This window comes from Tenrec ecaudatus, chromosome X, assembly GCF_050624435.1.
Source record: "Tenrec ecaudatus isolate mTenEca1 chromosome X, mTenEca1.hap1, whole genome shotgun sequence".
NCBI lineage: Eukaryota > Metazoa > Chordata > Mammalia > Afrosoricida > Tenrecidae > Tenrec > Tenrec ecaudatus.
In genome coordinates this window covers 82,469,185-82,486,515 of record NC_134548.1, presented here as the reverse complement: position 1 = coordinate 82,486,515, position 17,331 = coordinate 82,469,185, and the positions used below count along the sequence as shown (strand labels likewise).

The 17,331-nt window shown below is 45.0% G+C and overlaps 1 pseudogene; it reads left to right on the top strand.

Moving 5' to 3' along the window:
• The first annotated feature begins 584 nt into the window (after positions 1-584).
• On the top strand, positions 585-9,690 carry LOC142434148 (U1 small nuclear ribonucleoprotein C-like; annotated as a pseudogene).
• Positions 9,691-17,331: the final 7,641 nt, after the last annotated feature.

Below are 17,331 nucleotides of genomic sequence, written 5' to 3'. Positions count from 1 at the left end.
CCTTCATCCTCTAGTCTAGGACCTAAGAGGCAGAGAGGCTGAAGATGCTCAAGGGGCCACAGACAAGGAAGTGAGAAGGTGGGTAGATTTGAGGAGGAAAAAGGAAAGGAAAGGGAGATCTCGGGAGCCACAATTTCCTGCCGGTAAAAGTGTATGACATGAAGGCTTCTTGGGGCATATGCACTGTTCCGCCAGTAGCTTCCTCATTCCTACCTGAACCCCCCAAGTCTACCCATCCCCAGAGGCCACACAGCTAAGTGACCCCTGTAATTCCCACCTGATCCACTGTGGAGTCAGGACAGAAATGGAATAGCCACTCATCTGTGACTTTTGCATGTTTAATAATTATAATAATAAAAAAAAACCTCAAGTGGGTCCACTTAAAAAAAAAAGAAGGAAAACCTATAGTCTCACTATTGAATATGATGCTATGTTTTCTAGAAATTCTCTGTATCATATTGAGAAACTTCCCCTCTAGTCCTAGTGTGCTGAGTGCTTGTTTATTTTTATCATAAAAGAGTGTTCTGGGGACACGTCATTTCTGGGTGGCACGGAACGGAGTAGCAAACGATCGGTCGAGCAACATGCCTAAGTTTTATTGTGACTACTGTGATACATACCTCACCCATGACTCACCATCTGTGAGAAAGACACATTGCAGTGGTAGGAAACTGTCAGGGGAAGCCAGCCCCTAACACATCATTACGGGTCCGGTAGGCACAATTGTACAGTGATAATAAGTAAAGATCATAGTAAAGTCATAGAGAGCATGAGAGATAGAAGTGAAGTATTGAAATAAATGGGAGTCAGTCAACAATTCATGGTAGCATGCTCACCTCAGCCCCACTCGATGGTCCACGTGGAGGGAGAGAGAGTCCTTTCTTTAATGTTAGCCCATGCTTTTTATATTCTCTAGGGACATGTAAGTCCCCTAATCACAGGTGAGTACATACGTCACAGGGAGGGGTTGTGCCATAGGTAATAAATACAGTAATGAGAAGGGGTGGTCTAGGGACATACATGCAACAATAAGAGGAGGAATTGGGGGTATACGTTTGATAAGATGGGCGTATAACTTAACTTTGGATGTCACAGTCAGTTTGGCCTGTTCCCTGACTCAGTTGATAGAGATCATTATCAGTAGGGTGTGAACGGTTGGCCACAGGCCTCAAGGAGGAATATTTTATTGTCCCCAGTAGCAGGGAGTGAGGCCTGCCATATAGTCTGGCTGACTAACTGCCCTAGAGGCCTACCCTGTAGTCTGGTGACTAACTACCCTGGGGAGGATGTCTGTAAGCATTTGACCTCTCCCCACAAGTCCCCCCTTTAACTCATATATAAAATTCTAAAGCCACATAGGCGACATGGTTATTTTCTATACATTAAAAGCTGGCAAGGCAAAACTTCATGATCCAATTAATATAGCCAAAAATTCAGGCTTAATAGAAACATTTTGAATCCAGACATGGAGGATAAAGTCCCCCTGTGTCCATCTGCTATTGAAGGAAGCTATGAGAGACTGGATACCACGGCGGGAAGAAATCGAGCCAAATAGGAATGACTGCTTCTATAGTCAAAGCTGCCGGCCACACAGCAACCAGCTATGTGCTTGTAAGAGATAACCTCAGGCAGCACCATACAGGAGGGTAAATTGAGGAACAATGTCATGAGAATGTGATTAGGACTTACCTATAACTCACAAGGGTAGGGGTCCCCCCCTACCACTAGAAACCTAGCCTTCCAGGCTCCTTTGTGAGACAATGAAGGATTCATCCTTAAACACTCTCTTCCCATTCTCTGCTTCTCACAGTATTTGCCTTATGCGCGTACTTCAAAAGTGCCATAGAGGCCGTGTGATTCTCCTTCATACGCCTTAGCTTTCTATAGAAGCAGCACATGATAGCCAGGACAAAAATTGTGATAATGAGCACCACTGTTAGGCTGGAACCCAGGCTATGAGAAATACTTTGAACCCAAGCACGAGGGTCCAATCCTTCCATGCCCTTCACCAATTGCTTAATTATATCAGAGCCAGGAGATACCTCAAGCCTGTCTTTGAATGTATAGAAAATATCCTTTTTAAGCTGATCAACGACTAATGAAATGTTTCCTTTAAACCCTTGCAAATGCTTCCTAATCAAATCCCAATCATGTAATGTCTTATTATATGGATAAGGGGTTACACAGAAGTCAGTTACATTCCAATCACATTTCAGCATCAACTGATGTTGCAAGTTCATGGTTTGATCTCCCAGCCACTGAACAGTCTGCTGCAGCTCTGCTACTTTCCCCCCAGTTCATCGTCCACTTTTGCCTGAGTGGCCCAGAGCTGATGCGAGTCCACTTGCCACTTCTGCACGAAATGTTCAGTTTTGATGGACTCCTGTAGTGCTCCTCCAGCGACGGCAGCAGTGGTGGTAATGGCTATGAGTCCAATTATAGCTGCGACCAGCATTCCCACGAATCGACGAGGTCTCCTCAGCATCTACGACACCACTTGCATCAAGAAGTACGATTCCGGACTGCTCTCCCATCTGTGCTTCATCTCCACCGGGATCCACACCCCCATCCTGCTCTTTAGGATGAGGATGCTGTCTTTTGAAAGGTTTATAAGCAGAACATGGTTAATGCAAGTGAACAATTTACAATTATGGCAAGTGGCACTGCACTGCGAGCAGTTTCATTGATGAAGATGTTTCCCACAGCGAGCACATAAGGTAGCTTTACACACAAGACTATGTATCGAGTCTCATTTTTGTGGTATGTATAAGTATAGCCAGACTGACTAGTGCCTGTAAGGCTTCCTGTATAGCTTGTTAAAGGCTTAGTGGCAAGTGGTAATTTCCACAGGTCCCACTGTTCAGGTCCTGTCACAGGCTTCAGTAACCTGGGGTGGGGAGGCGCGAGGCCTCCTTCATGCCACGCCATCAGTTCTGACCTGGTAGTGGCAAAGCCATCAGAGGTCTTCTGCCACTCACAATTACTTATATAATCACACGAGGTGATGTTGGATTCCTCTGAGCAATTAGTCAGAATCTTGCCATGAGGGCCCCAGTCAATAATAGTCACCGTGTCATTTCTTAACACTTTTCCGTGTGGCCCCTGTCATTTGAGCCATTTGAGTCTGTCAGCAACGACATGCTGGTAACTCATATCTTTACAGGTTTACATATTTCCTCTCCCCTCTACAGTAGTGAAGTTTTCATATTCTGCAAACGCTTCACCCATTATCATATAGAAGCCATAGCTGGTTTTATTAAAGGTCAGCCAGTTATTCCATGCCTGAGAGTTAACGGTTAAGCAGCTAGGGCTGGCACCCACACATAAAGGTAGAGTTTCGAATCCCAGAGTGAAGTTGAAATCTCTGCCCTCTTCATCGGGGTGTCTGGCTATTCCATCTCCCCCAGGCGCTGGGGTCCATACTGAATCATTTACAAACACGACAGGGCCAGTCTGGGTCCACTCCACTATTTCTAGTAGAGGGGGATGGGGTATATAAGCCCAATAAGAGTGGCTAGCACCTACCTCGGTGGTGACAGATATGACAGCAATCATCGCTAGGAACATGTTTTCCTAGGTCATTGGTCTGCCAGTGCTCGCCAGAGTTGCCTGCGCTCGGTGTTTCATCAGTTTCAGCTGTGCCCAGCTGGGAGGCACGACCGGTATGCGCTCAGCCTTTTTTTCTTTAAGACGGGGTTTCTTCCTAATGGACAGGGCCTCCATGCCCTTGGCTAGGAATAAATCAGGGTCAGCGTGGCTAGGTGGGCCCCTCCTCTTCTTTGTCTTTCTCAATCCGTGGTCAGACTCTTCTGAGGGGAATCCATCTATTTTCTCCGCCATCTGAAAGAATATAAGCATAGCCCCTGCCCCTGGTCACCAGCAAACCTGGTTTCCACACCCCGTCGTCGTTTTTCCACCAGATTTTCTCCGGGTCGGTTCTCTCTGTGGGGGTAGAAAAGTGTTTCTCTGCCCTAGTTACATTAGAGTCCTTTGGAAGTGAGAAGAAATTTAGAGTCAATAGTGTCAAATGGAGTCTATTGTGCGCTGTCTCACCTTTCATTTCCCCCTTCTGTTTAGACAATTGAGTTTTCAGCGTGCCATGTGCCCGTTCAATGAGGGCTTGGCCTTGGGGGTTGTAAGGGATACCTGTCATATGATGGATATTCCAATCTTTGCAGAAATTGCGAAATCTCTTGCTGGTGTAGGCAGGACCATTGTCTGTCTTTAAGTGTGTGGGAGTGCCCATCACAGCGAAACAGGCTAGCAGGTGGCTGATGACATATTTTGTGGACTTGCCGGCCATGGCTGATGCCCATAAAAATCCTGAGAAGGTGTCTATGGTAACATGCACAGCTCCCAGACGTCCAAACGAAGGTATGTGAGTGACATCCATTTGCCATATAGCGTTTGCCTGGCCACCACGTGGGTTGACTCCGTCAGGTCCCTCTCTGAGTGAGGCGTGCTGGCAGTGAGGGCATTCTCTGACCATCTGCCGACCTGTGCCCATGTCAGGTGATGTCTACCCCTAAGGCTGGCAGCATTGTTGTGTAACCTTCGGTGTTCTGCCTGTGGAAGCTCTAGGGTAGTGAATGCCTTTTGTGTTAACATGTCTGCATTGGCATTTCCCAGGGAAATCGGCCCTGGCAGCTGCGTGTGTGCTCTCATATGTCCTATGAAGAAGGGATGAGAGCGTGTTCTTACCTGTTTCTGTAAAGTGAGGAATAGTTTGCCAATGTCAGAGTGTGGATCTACCTTTAACCGGCTAGCACTATCTGAAAATCCGTGGCAAGTTCTAAAAGGTTCTTCACTTGAGCGGGAGTGTAAAGCAGAATTATGACAGCTGGATCAAAACCACACAGCTGCTGGCAGCAGAGCCTGCCTTTGGACACTAGCTTGGCTACTTGCTCCCAATAAGGCCAGATGACCTTAGGACCTGTGTTCCCCAAATGTATCCACTCGAGAGGCTTGTCCTCTTGGGCCAAAGTTGCAGTGGGAGTGACTGGAGTATGAAAGATGATAAGGTGTATGCTCTTGCCAGGATCTACACGATAGACCTTCACCTGGCTGAGCCTCTCCTCCACCAACTGTAGCTCCAGGCGAGCCTCAGGGGTGAGCTCTCTGGGACTGTTCAGCTGAGAGTCCCCCTTTAATATGTCAAATAAGTGTTTAAGTTCTTCTGTGGGGATTCCTAGGTAGGGCCTTACCCAGTTTATCTCCCCTAAAAGCTTCTGGAAATCATTCAATGTTCTAAGGTGGTCTCTTCTAATCTCAAGTCTTTGTGGCTTGACAGTGGTCCAATCTATCACTGTCCCAAGATAGGTGTGGGGACTGGTGGTTTGAATCTTATCAGGAGCAATCACCAATCCCGCCTGAGAGACTGCTTCACTGACGCGCATGTAAGTCTGCCGCAACATGTGGCTATTAGGTGCAGCTATTAAAATATCATCCATATAGTGTATTATATACGCCTCAGAGAATAGTCCTCTGACCGGCTCCAACACCTTCCCTATGAAGAATTGACACATAGTAGCACTGTTTACCATGCCTTGAACCAGAGTTTTAAGGTGGTATCTCTTATTCGGAGCTTTATGGTTTAGTTCAGGTACGGTGAAGGCAAATCTTTCATAATCAGCAGGATCTAATTGAATAGTGTAAAAACAATCCTTCAGGTCTATCACAATCATATCCCAGTTTTTTGGAATCATGCTAAGCGAAGGGAGGCCTGGCTGCAAAGTCCCCATAGGCTGTATAATAGAATTAATAGCTCTTAAGTCTATGAGCATCCTCCATCTGCCTGATTTCTTTCTAATTACGAAGACAGGGGAGTTCCAGGGGCTAAGAGTCTCCGCAATATGACCCTCTTTCAGCTGTTCTTGTATTAGACCATGCAGAGCCTGCAATTTTTCATTCTTGAGGGACCACTGCTCTACCCATATTGGGTCATCAGATTTCCAGGTCAGCTTGATGGGTGCAGGCTTCACGACAGCGGCCCCAACTAAAAATTTGGATATCCTAGGGTGTGGCGGTCATTTTGGGGAGTCACCTCAATGGGCCATGGATCTCCCTGCTCATCCTTTCTAAGTCCATTACCATTTTTACCCATATTCCTCATGATATTCTGTGCTACTGAACCTTGTTTAGGGGTATATAGTCTAGCCCCCCACTGCTGTAATAGATCTCGTCCCCACAGATTAATGGGGGTGAGAGTTACCACAGGTTTCATAAGCCCAGATTGTCCTTCGGGGCCTATGCACCTCAAGATTTTCCTGCTCTGCCATACCTTCTCCTGATCTACCTCTCCTATTCCTCCCATGGCAAAGTCTGGGGAGCTCAGCGGCCAGGCTTTTGGCCACTGCTGATAGCTCATGACAGAGACATCGGCCCCTGAGTCCAAGAGTCCTGAGAATTTCTTTCCCTCAATAGTTAGCTCTATAAATGGGCGCTCCTGCTTATCTAGAATAGCGCTCCAAAATGCCTCCCGATTCCTGGAGCCACCTGTCTCTCCCTCAGCAATATTACTTTCATTTCTAGGAGCATACGGGAGTAGTAATAGCTGCCCTAAGCTGTCTCCTTTCCTTGTGGCCCAGGGCACGCTGGATCTAACCATCGCTTTAATTTCTCCATCATGATTCTGATCAATCACGTCTGTGATAACTTGTACATTCAGTGCATTTAGATCAGATTTCCTTAACAAGAGTCCAATAGTGCCCTTGGGTAAGGGGCCTCCGATTCCTGTCTTGACCGCAGTAGGCTCATTATTTGGTAAAAGCTGGATGTTTTCCCGACTGGTCAAATTTATTGAAGAGTTCCCTTTACTAGGGGAGGAGAGCCAAACATCTGATAGGCGCTGGAAGGAGTGGACATCGGACTGAGGATCGGTCACACTCCCAATGGAGCCCTGCATCTGAGGGTTACCTCCTGCGCTCCGTTTAGAGGGGCTCGGAGCACGCCCCACGACACGTTTTTTGACTAGGCGTTATCTCCTTGTACATGTCCCTTACTGTTAAGCTTTAAATGACAATTCTTTACCCAATGCCTGCCTCTATTGCAGTGGGGGCAAAGTCCAGGCTCCTTGGAGCTCATCTCGGGCCCTCTCCCTGGGTCCTTTCTGTTGTAGACTGCCCTGTTCTTTTGCAATCTCTGCTTGCAGTCTCTCTGGTAATGTCCCTCTGCTCCACATGTAAAGCATCTCCCTTTAGGTCTGGCGTAAGTTGCCAAAGCAGCAGCCATGAGGTTGGCCCTGTGCTCATCTGTCCCTACGTCTTTGCAAAGCTTGATATAATCTAACAATGTGCTCTGTTCTTTGAAAGGGCGTATGGCAGCCTGACATGATGTATTCGAGTTCTCAAACGCTAATGTAAGAATAAGATTATCCGCTGCCCCTTTGTCTGTTATGTTCTTATGGACAGCATCCTGTAACCTGGATATAAAATCTATGTAAGGCTAATCATTCCTTTGCTTTACTGTTGCATAACTAGGCCGTCTGCTTCCTGATGGTATTAATCTCTCCAAGGCCTTAAGACAGACTTCTCGAACTTGAGCAAAAGTCTGCTCATCAAAGTTTAACTGTGCCTCAATTGTGATATAATTCTCATCTCCTAGCAGCTGGTGAATCCCTATATCTATGCCCTCTTCTGCATTTTTGTGTGCCCGTGCTAGGGCTGCCTCGTTCCATAGCATCTGTTATTGCAAAGATTCTGAAGGGGAAAGGCACACTTTCATCAAAGCTTTCCAATCTGCCGGGATCCAGTGTTCCATATCTGCCATATTCCTGACCATACCAATTACAAATGGTGAATCTGGACCATAACTAGATTCTGCTTGCTTGAGATCTTTCAGTAGCTTGAAGGGAAAGGCAGTATATCGCCTTTCTTGAGTCCCTTTGGGGTGCTGCTCATCAGGCTCCCTGTCTATAATTCTAATGGGATAAGCTATTCTGACTTCTAAGTCTGCTTCTTGAGCTATACTCTTCTCCACCAGTGAGAGCAAAGGTGCTTTGCCTCTCACTTTCCCAGCTTCACTTGCTAGGTTAAATCTCTCTATGTGCATTCCTTTGGATCTAATCTCTTCTCCAGCATTGGCTTGCTTGATAGTATTGTAATTTCTTACGCTATACTCTGGTGGGGCAGATGCTTCTACTCTGCTATCTCCTGATTCAAACTTTGCCTTCTCAGCTACACCTAAAATCTTCTCATCTGCCTCATTCTGCTTGCTTCTCGCCCGATTTAAGTCTGCGTAGCTTAGAGGTTTCTCACTACTCTGCTGGTCTTGATCTTTCGTTCTCTCTCCTTGCAGTGGATCCAACACTGCTTTAATCTGCACCCATAGGTCCCAGGTCTCCATGGGTATGCTCTGTCCTTCCTGTGAGCTTTTCTTAAATTAATGGCTACCTTTTCCCAGATGTCTATATCGAAGGTTCCTGACTCCGGAAAAGAAGGATTAAATTTCTTTACCAATTGAAGAAACTCTTTCATTCTCTTATTTGTTACCCTTACATTTTGTTTCTTCAAGAGGTGGCAAAGAGTGATACCATACTCTGTATCCTTGCTCTTTGCCTGACCCATATCTCACTCGGACTAAAACACACACTTAAAAAATTAAACTCAAAACAATGTTCCAATTCACCCTCACTGTCCGATGAGGCCGTTCAATTGTTACACGGGATGTAACTCAAAAGAGTTCTTTTCCTACAAGGCCCCACGTTGGGCGCCATATGTCAGGGGAAGCCAGCCCCTAACACATCATTACAGGTCCGGTAGGCGCAATTGTACAGCGATAATAAGTAAAGATCATAGTAAAGTTATAGAGAGCATGAGAGATAGACTAGAATTATTGAAATAAATGGGAGTCGGTCACAATTCATAGTAGCATGCTCACCTCAGCCCCACTCGATGGTCCACGTGGAGGGAGAGAGAGTCCTTTCTTTAATGTTAGCCCACGCTTTTTATATTCTCTAGGGACGTGTAAGTCCCCTAATCACAGGTGAGTACATACGTCACAGGGAGGGGTTGTACCACAGGTAATACAGTAATGAGAAGGGGTGGTCTAGGGACATACATGAAACAATAAGAGGGGGAATTGGGGGTATACATTTGATAAGATGGGTGTATAACTTAACTTTGGATGAGAATGCTTGGCCACAGGCCTCAAGGAGGAATATTTTATTGTCCCCAGTAGCAGGGAGTGAGGCCTGCCATATAGTCTGGCTGACTAACTGCCCTAGAGGCCTACCCTGTAGTCTGGTGACTAACTACCCTGGGGAGGATGTCTGTAAGCGTTTGACCTCTCCCCACAGGAAACACAAAGAGAATGTGAAAGACTACTATCAGAAATGGATGGAAGAGCAGGCTCAGAGCCCGATTGACAAAACAACGGCTGCATTTCAGCAAGGAAAGATACCTCCTTCTCCATTCTCTGCTCCTCCTCCAACAGGGGCCATGATCCCGCCTCCCCCCAGTCTCCCAGGTCCTCCTCACCCTGGGATGATGCCGGCTCCCCACATGGGGGCCCCCCATGATGCCAATGATGGGCCCTCCTCCTCCTGGGATGATACCAGTGGGACCCGCTCCTGGAATGAGGCAACCCATGGGGAGCCACATGCCAATGATGCTTTGGCCCCCAATGATGCGGCCCCCTGCCCGTCCTATGATGGTGCCCACTCGGTCAGGAATGACTCGACCAGACAGATAAAGGCAGCGCACAGCCTCTTTGTATCAATTTTCTCTTACTCGTACCCCTTCTCCTTGAGAGCTGGTGCTGCGACTCTGGATGTTTTCTAACATCACAACATGGAAGACCTGCTCCCCCTTTCTCTCAAAAGGAGAATAGTTTTTGGAGTGGAGTAGTGGACAAAAAGCAAAACAAAACGATTTTTGTTTGTATTGTGACACGTGAAAATAAAATTAACTTTTAGTTTTAAAAAAGTGTTCCAAAAACAGTCTCCTGCCATTGAAATGATTCTAACTCTTAGCGACCTGATAGTGCAGGATAAAACTATCCCTGTGGGTTTACAAAGCTGTCAAATGCACTTTCGGCATTAATTGAGCTGACCACATCCTTCCTTTCCTTCATTTTATTAATGTGATATTAATTATATGAATTGTAATATCAACTGATTGCTTTTCTAATGCTGGACCATCCTTGAATTCCTACAATATGAGAGGGCACCAAAAAAAAAAAAGAAAAAAAGCTCCACTAGGCAGAGATTTCATTGTACGCATTTTTCCCACTGGGTGAACACTGAGCAGCATGCTCTGTGTTAGTGCACCCAGTGGCATCCCCTGAGAAGTTTCTCTCTGGTCACAGTGAACTTTTCTTAAAGCAATTTCACGTGAACCTCGTTGTTTTTTTGTGACAGCTGTTTTAAGAGAACAGCATGTGACTGTGAAATTTTGTTTCTTGCTCAGGAAAAATGCTGCAGAAACTTGTGATGTTGAAAACAGCTTACAAGGACAGCGCTATGGGAAAAACTCAAGTGTACAAGTGGCTTTCTCAATTCAAAAAGGTGAAATGTTGATTGATGACAAACCTTGTTTTGGGTGTCTATCAACTTCCCAAAGAGACAAAAATGTCAACTCATAGTGCATTTGAAGTTCATTCCACCAGGTCACCAGGTCACGCTATTAATCAAGCTTTCTATTTAGAGGTTCTGAAAATGTTGTATAACAGTGTGCGACAAATAAGACCTGATTTGCGGCAGACAGGGGAATGATTTTACCACCATGACAATGCATCTGTTCACCCAGCCATCTAAAGTGGTCCGGTTTTGGCAAAAAACATCTTGCCTCTCGTTCCCCATACATGTTACTCACCTGACCTCACACTGTGTGACTTCTTTTTGTTTCTGAGAATGCAGAGGGACATGAAAGGTCAATGATTTGACAACATAGACAAGGTGAAGAAGAAAACGAGGAAGATGCTGTCAGCCATCCAAACAGATGAGTTTGGAAAAATGTTTCCAAGAATGGAATTACAGATTTGACAAATGAATTAGGTGTAATGGAGAGTACTTTGAAAGTGATAAGGTTGTTTTGTACAAAATTTTAAATACATAGCATCTCCCTCAGTTATGATATATAAAAATCTTCAAATCCATTGCTGCTGAACCAGTTTTGACTCATAGAGAACCAGTATGACAGAGTAGATCATCCCATAGAGTTTCTGAGCCTGTAAATATTTATGGAAGGAGACAGCCACATGACTCCCATGTGGAGCAGCTGGTGGGTTCAATTTGCCACCTTCCTGTCAGTAACCAAGGACTTAATAGATTCCTAGAATTTTGTTAAGGATTTTTGAATCTAGACTCATAAGGGATATTGGCTCTAATATATTTTTTTTGGTGTGATGAATCATCTGCTTGGTATCAGAGTAATGCTGGCCTCAGAGAATAAGTTGGGAAGTAATCTTTTCTTTTCTATTTTTGGAAGTGTTGAGAAAAGCTAATTCTACTTCAAACATTTAGTAGAATTAACTAGTTAAACCATCTGGTTCTGAGTGTTTGGGGTTTTGGGGGGTGGGGTGGGTGGGGGAGAGTTTTTTATTACTGATTCAATTCTTTTACTGTTATGTGTCACTTAGCATTCATTCAGACAAAGGTCCTATTTCATGTATGTCCATGGTCTCATATGGTGTTGTTTTGTTTTTTAAGGGATTTAAAGACTTCTTAAGCCTCCTGAGTGAGCAAGGCTCCAAAGTGTGTGCATTCCAGACCTCACAGCTTCCTCTACATTGTCCCTTCTCCCTGGCTTTGTTCATCCACTCAGCAGTTGTGCAGTCTTTCATTTCAGGCACAGGGCATCACCTGCCACCGCTTCTCTGCTCCTGCCACAGATGCTGGCAGTTACCTCCAGGATGCTTGCGAGTTCCTAGCTCTGGGCAATGTGGCAGCTGCACATGATCAGCAAGCTGCTAACCCAACTGGGGGCAGCTGTCAGGGTCACTATGGCTGATCAAATTCCAGATACCCAAACAGCCTGGACAGGCACAAAGTTGTGATCCTGCTGCCAGTGCAAATATTCCCAACTTTACAGCAGGCAAGGCTAGCTTCCTCTATACAGTGGATACAGCTCTTGGGCTTTATCTGGTAGGCTCCCATAGCTTTTAATATAATAGGTTTTATGGGGTTTTAACTACAGTTTATACAAGCACTACCTGTCAGAATAAGGACAGGGGCTAGCTGTGGAACAAGTACTCATATGCAAGTTCAAATGGAAGATGAACAAAATTAAAACATGTTTATAAGTGTCAAAATGCAACCTTGGATATACTCCATGTGAATTTAGAAACCATATCAAGAATAGATTCAACAGATTGAACATTAATGAGAGAAGGTCAATAGGGTTTTCAGATGGCATCAAGAACACAATTCACGAAGAAAGCAAAAAGTCATTAAAAAGACAAAAAAGAAAGAAAAAAATCGAAATGGATGCCAGAAGAGACTCTTAAGCTTACTCTTGAACATACAGAACCAGATGCAAAAGCAACTAACACCCATTGAAGCAGAAGTCAGGAAATCAAATGATGAATGAAATTGGGCAAATCTGCTGTGAAAGATATTCTTAAGTGTTTTAAAATGTTAATTTGAAGACAATGGTGCGCCTGACCCACGACATTGTACTTTCAATCACCTCATATGCATGGGAAGATGTACAACAACTAAGAAAGACTGAAGAAGAACTCATTCTTTTGAATTATGATGTTAGTGAAGAATATAATAATTAAATACAAGCATATGATGGACTGCCATAAGAACATACAAATCTGTTTTGAAAGAAGTGTCAGAATGATCCTTTGGCGCAAAGATGGTGAGACTACTTCTCATACACTTTGGGCATGTCATTAGGAGGGGCTAGTACCTGAAGAAAGACATCATGCATGATAAGGTAGAGGGTCAGTAAAAAAGACCCTAGGGTGATGGACTGGCACACTGGCAGCAGCAACAGGATCAATCATGATTGTGAGGATGACACAGGATCAAACCGTGTTTTATTCTGTTATACACAGTCACTATGAGTCAGAACCAACTCAACAACACCTAAAAGCAATATGTCTGTACCACATTTTGTGTATCCAGTCATCTTTTGATATATCTTTAGGCTATATTCACATTTTGGCTATTGTGAACAGTGCATCAGTGAACATTGTTGTTGTTGTTAGGTGCCATCAAGTCAGTCCTAACCCACAGTGGCCCTATGCACAACAGAACAAACTCTGCCTGGTCCTGCGCCATCCTCACAATTGCTCCTATGCTTGAGCCTATGGTTGCAGCCACTGTGTCAGTCCATCTCCTTGAGGGCCTTCCTCTTTTTCACTGACCTTTCACTTTACCAAGCATGTTGTCCTTCTCCAGGGACTGGTCTCTCCTGACATGTCCAAAGTATGTAAAATGAAGCCTCGCCATCCTTGCTTCTAAGGAGCACTCTGACTGGACTTCTCCTAAGACTCATTTGTTTGTCTTTTTGGCAGTCCATGGTACTTTCAGCATTCTTCACCAGCACCACAATTCAAATGCATTGATTCTAATTTGGTCTTCCTTATTCAATGTCCAGCGTTCATAAGCTTATGAAGTAATTGAAAATATCATGACTTAGGTCAGACATAACTTAGTCCTCAAAATAACTTCCCTGCTTTTCAGCACCCTATGAGGTCACGTGCAGCAGAACTACCCAATGAAATGCCTTGTTTGATCTCTGGACTACTGCTTCCATGAACATTGATTAGGGACCCAAGACAAAATCCTTCATAACCTCAATCTTTTCTCTGTTTTATCATACTATTGGTCCAGTTGTAAGGATTTTGGTCTTACAACATTGAGTTGTAATCCATCCTAAGGTTCCAATCCTGGATCTTCATCAGCAAATGCTTCAAGTCCTCTTCACTTTCAGCAAGCAAAGTTGCATCATCTGCGTACCACAGCTTGTTGATAAGCCTTCCTCCAATCTTGCTGCCACATTCTTCTTCATATAAGCCAGTTTCTCTGATTATTTGCTCAGCACACAGATTGAATAAATATGAAAAGATGATACAACCCTGCCCAGTTTTCCTGATTTTAAATCATGCAGTATTCCCTTGTTCTGTTCTCGCAACTGCCTATTGATTCATGTACAGGTTCCAGATGAGGATAATGAAGTGAACATTGGTGGATGAGAAACTGTTGGCATTCCTGTGTTCAGTTCTGTGAGGTATATGCCTAGGAGTGAAATTGTTGGATCATATGAAAATTCTGTGCATAAGTTTATTTGTTTACCATTTTATTATGATTTGAGTGAATTATTTTTATGTTATTTTCCCAATGTGTTCTAAATTAATCATTTTGGGGGGGTGGCTCTTACAAATCTTATAACAATCCATCATTCATTCAATAGTATTAAACACACTTGTACATATATTACCATCAACATTTCCAAAACAATTTCTTTCTACTTGAGCCCTTGATATCAGCTCCTCTTTCCCCACCTCCCTCCCTCACCCTCCTACCCTGGTCAATCCTTGATCAATTATATTTTATTGTTATTTTGTGTCTTACACTGTCCATTGTCTCCCTTCACTCACTTTCCTGGTATTTGTCTCCCGGGGGGGCTATATATCCAAACTTGTGATGGATTCCCCCTTTCTCCCCCATCCCCGCTCTGTCCCCATCTCCCCCATCCCCCTACCCTCCTGATATCGCTACTTCCACTACTGTTCTTGAGGGTTTTTATCTGCCCTGAATTCCGTGTCTCAAGAGCACTTACGGTTATCAATCCAGTCTAGCCAGATTTGTAAGGTAGAACTGAGTCATGGTTGGGGGGTGGCATTCAGGAACTAGAGGAATGATGTGTGTTTCATCAGTGCTACACTGTACCCTGGTTGAATCATCCTGTCCTTATAATCCTTCTGTGGGAGGATGGCCAATTGTCTACATATGGGTTTTGGGTCTCCACTCCAATCTCCCTCTTTCACATCGATGTAATTGTCTGTTTTGGATCATTTGATACCTGATATCTGTTCCTGTCAACAAATCTTGATCACACAGGTTGTTTTGCTTCTTCCTTATGGGTCTATTTGTTTCCCTGCTAGATGGTTGCTTGTTTAAGTTCAAGCCTTCAAGACCCCAGACACTATATTTTTGGATAGCTGGGCACCGTCCTCTTTCTTCACCACATTTGCTCATTTTGTCCTTCAGTGATCATATTGGGAAGGTGATTATCAAGGAGTGCTAGGTTATTAGAACAAAATATTCTGGTGTTAAGGGAGGCTTTGAGTAGAAGTCCAAAGTTTGTCTGCTATCTTAATACTTAATGTATAAATATATGTACATTGGCCTCTATCCCTTTCATTATAAATTAGTATATTTACATATATACATACCTATAGGTATACCTCTATAAAGAGCTTTTGCTTCCTACTCCTTTCTTCTATTTCCTTTTCACCTTCCTCCTATCCCACTGTCATGCTTACCCTCCATTCAGCTCTCAGTAATTCCTTTTGGATACATTGCACTTGATCAAACCCCACCAGGCATTATACAGCTCCTCGACATTGATTTTAGATCTCTTGTTGTTCCCTTATCCTTGATTTTGCTGGCTCCCTCCTCGCCCCCTGCTCTCCTATATCCCCCCAGAATTGCCAGTTCCATTGTTTTTGTAAGGTCTCTCTCTCCGGGCTAGATTCCAACCTCGGTCCTTGGCTCCGCATGGGAAAGAATTCACGCCGAAGCCTGACTCGTGATCCAAGTGAATTTAATGAGAGTTAAAAGAAGCTTCAGGTTTTACGCGGCACCCACAGGATTCCTTTTGACCTTGCAGCCTGGCAGAGACTACTCAAGTTCACGCAAAGATCTCTCTCCCAAGTTTCCTCTGAAACAAGACCAGACAAGCCAAGACCCCTCTCCCTCTCAGTTCGTGCCTTTTCAAGGATTCCCAGGGGAGGCATGGTGAACGACCCCAGGTCAATCCCATTGGCTGAATTGCAATCACCTGGCCCAGGTGGGCTGATCCAGGTTTAATGCCCATCCGTGCCCACCGGCGGGAAAATCCAGCTTTGTCCTATGCTGGCTCTCCTGGGCATGCGTTAATGGACATCCAAGTCCCTAGGCTAAGCTACCTAACATTCCCCCCTGAAGAGATATGGACCCAAATCTTTGGGGGTACTGGATGATGACATCTCTAGCTGCTTCCTGCTGTCAAGGGGGCGTAGTGGGATTTGGGGGTCCATACCCTTCCTACTTTGTTAGAAGGGGTTGTCCATTTAGAGCCCAGGATGGATAAGTTCGGGGTGGGTTTAGGAGGCGGTGGTCCTGGAGCTGGCACACTTGGTTTAGAGGCCTTGGTAACCTGAGAACAGGAAAACAAACAAACAACAGGTGAACAGCTTAAGTGAGACATGGTAAGATTGTAAGGTGACAGTGCCCTTGAAGTTAGGTTAGTGTCACAAAGTTTTGGGTATTGTAAACACCGGAATGGAGGAAAGGAATTCACTGGCCTAAAGGCTGTGAGGGGTTTGAGGTAGAATCATCTGTGCAGCCCTCCTCTGTCCTGGGGTGGCGATGAAATATCCTCAGACCATCCAGTGGCTCACAGGAGTATTTGTCTGTTCCCAGGTTTCCTGTGGGGGAATCTGAGGCTCCTCTACTGTGAGGAACAACTGGAAGCTGTAGAGGGACCTGGATCAGGCCCAATGACTATGCAGGTATGCAGTTTGGACATCAGGTCTAGGCCTATGAGAGGAGCTGGACATTCAAGTATCACTAGGAAGCTATGAGAAAAATAGAAGTTATTCCAAAGACATATGAGAGGCTCAGTAAAATGTTTAACTACAGGCTTTCCTGACACTTTCAAGATGGAGCAGGTGCGGGGTGCCAGGGGTCCAGGGAAGGAAATAAGGACAGAAGTGGCTCCAGTATTAGAAGGAAGTTAACTGACCTTCCTGCCATGTCGATGTCCACCCTAGGTTTCAGACCAGTAACAGTTACCTCTTGCTGCTGGGCTGTCCGGACCGGGCGCCTTCAGTCCTCCTCCTCCATTGTCAGCTGCCAGCTGGCCTGTGGGTGCCTCCCCTCCAGGTTTTGGGCCTTAGGACAGAGACCAGTCCAGTGGCCAGTCTGCTCGCAATGGACGCATGACGTCTGAGGAGGCTCGTTCCAGTCAGAGCAGTTCCTAGCCCAATGACCCGGTCGCCAGCAAATGTAGCACTTGTCACCTGGTTTAAAAGTCTGGGAAACCTGGGAGGCATTCAACGGGCATCTGCTATTGAGTACAGCCAATATCTGGGCCTGCCTAATGTCCTTTCTTTCCTCCTTCTCCAGGGCTCGAGCCTCGCTTTCCTGCTCCCTATTGTAAAAAGTTGTGTTGG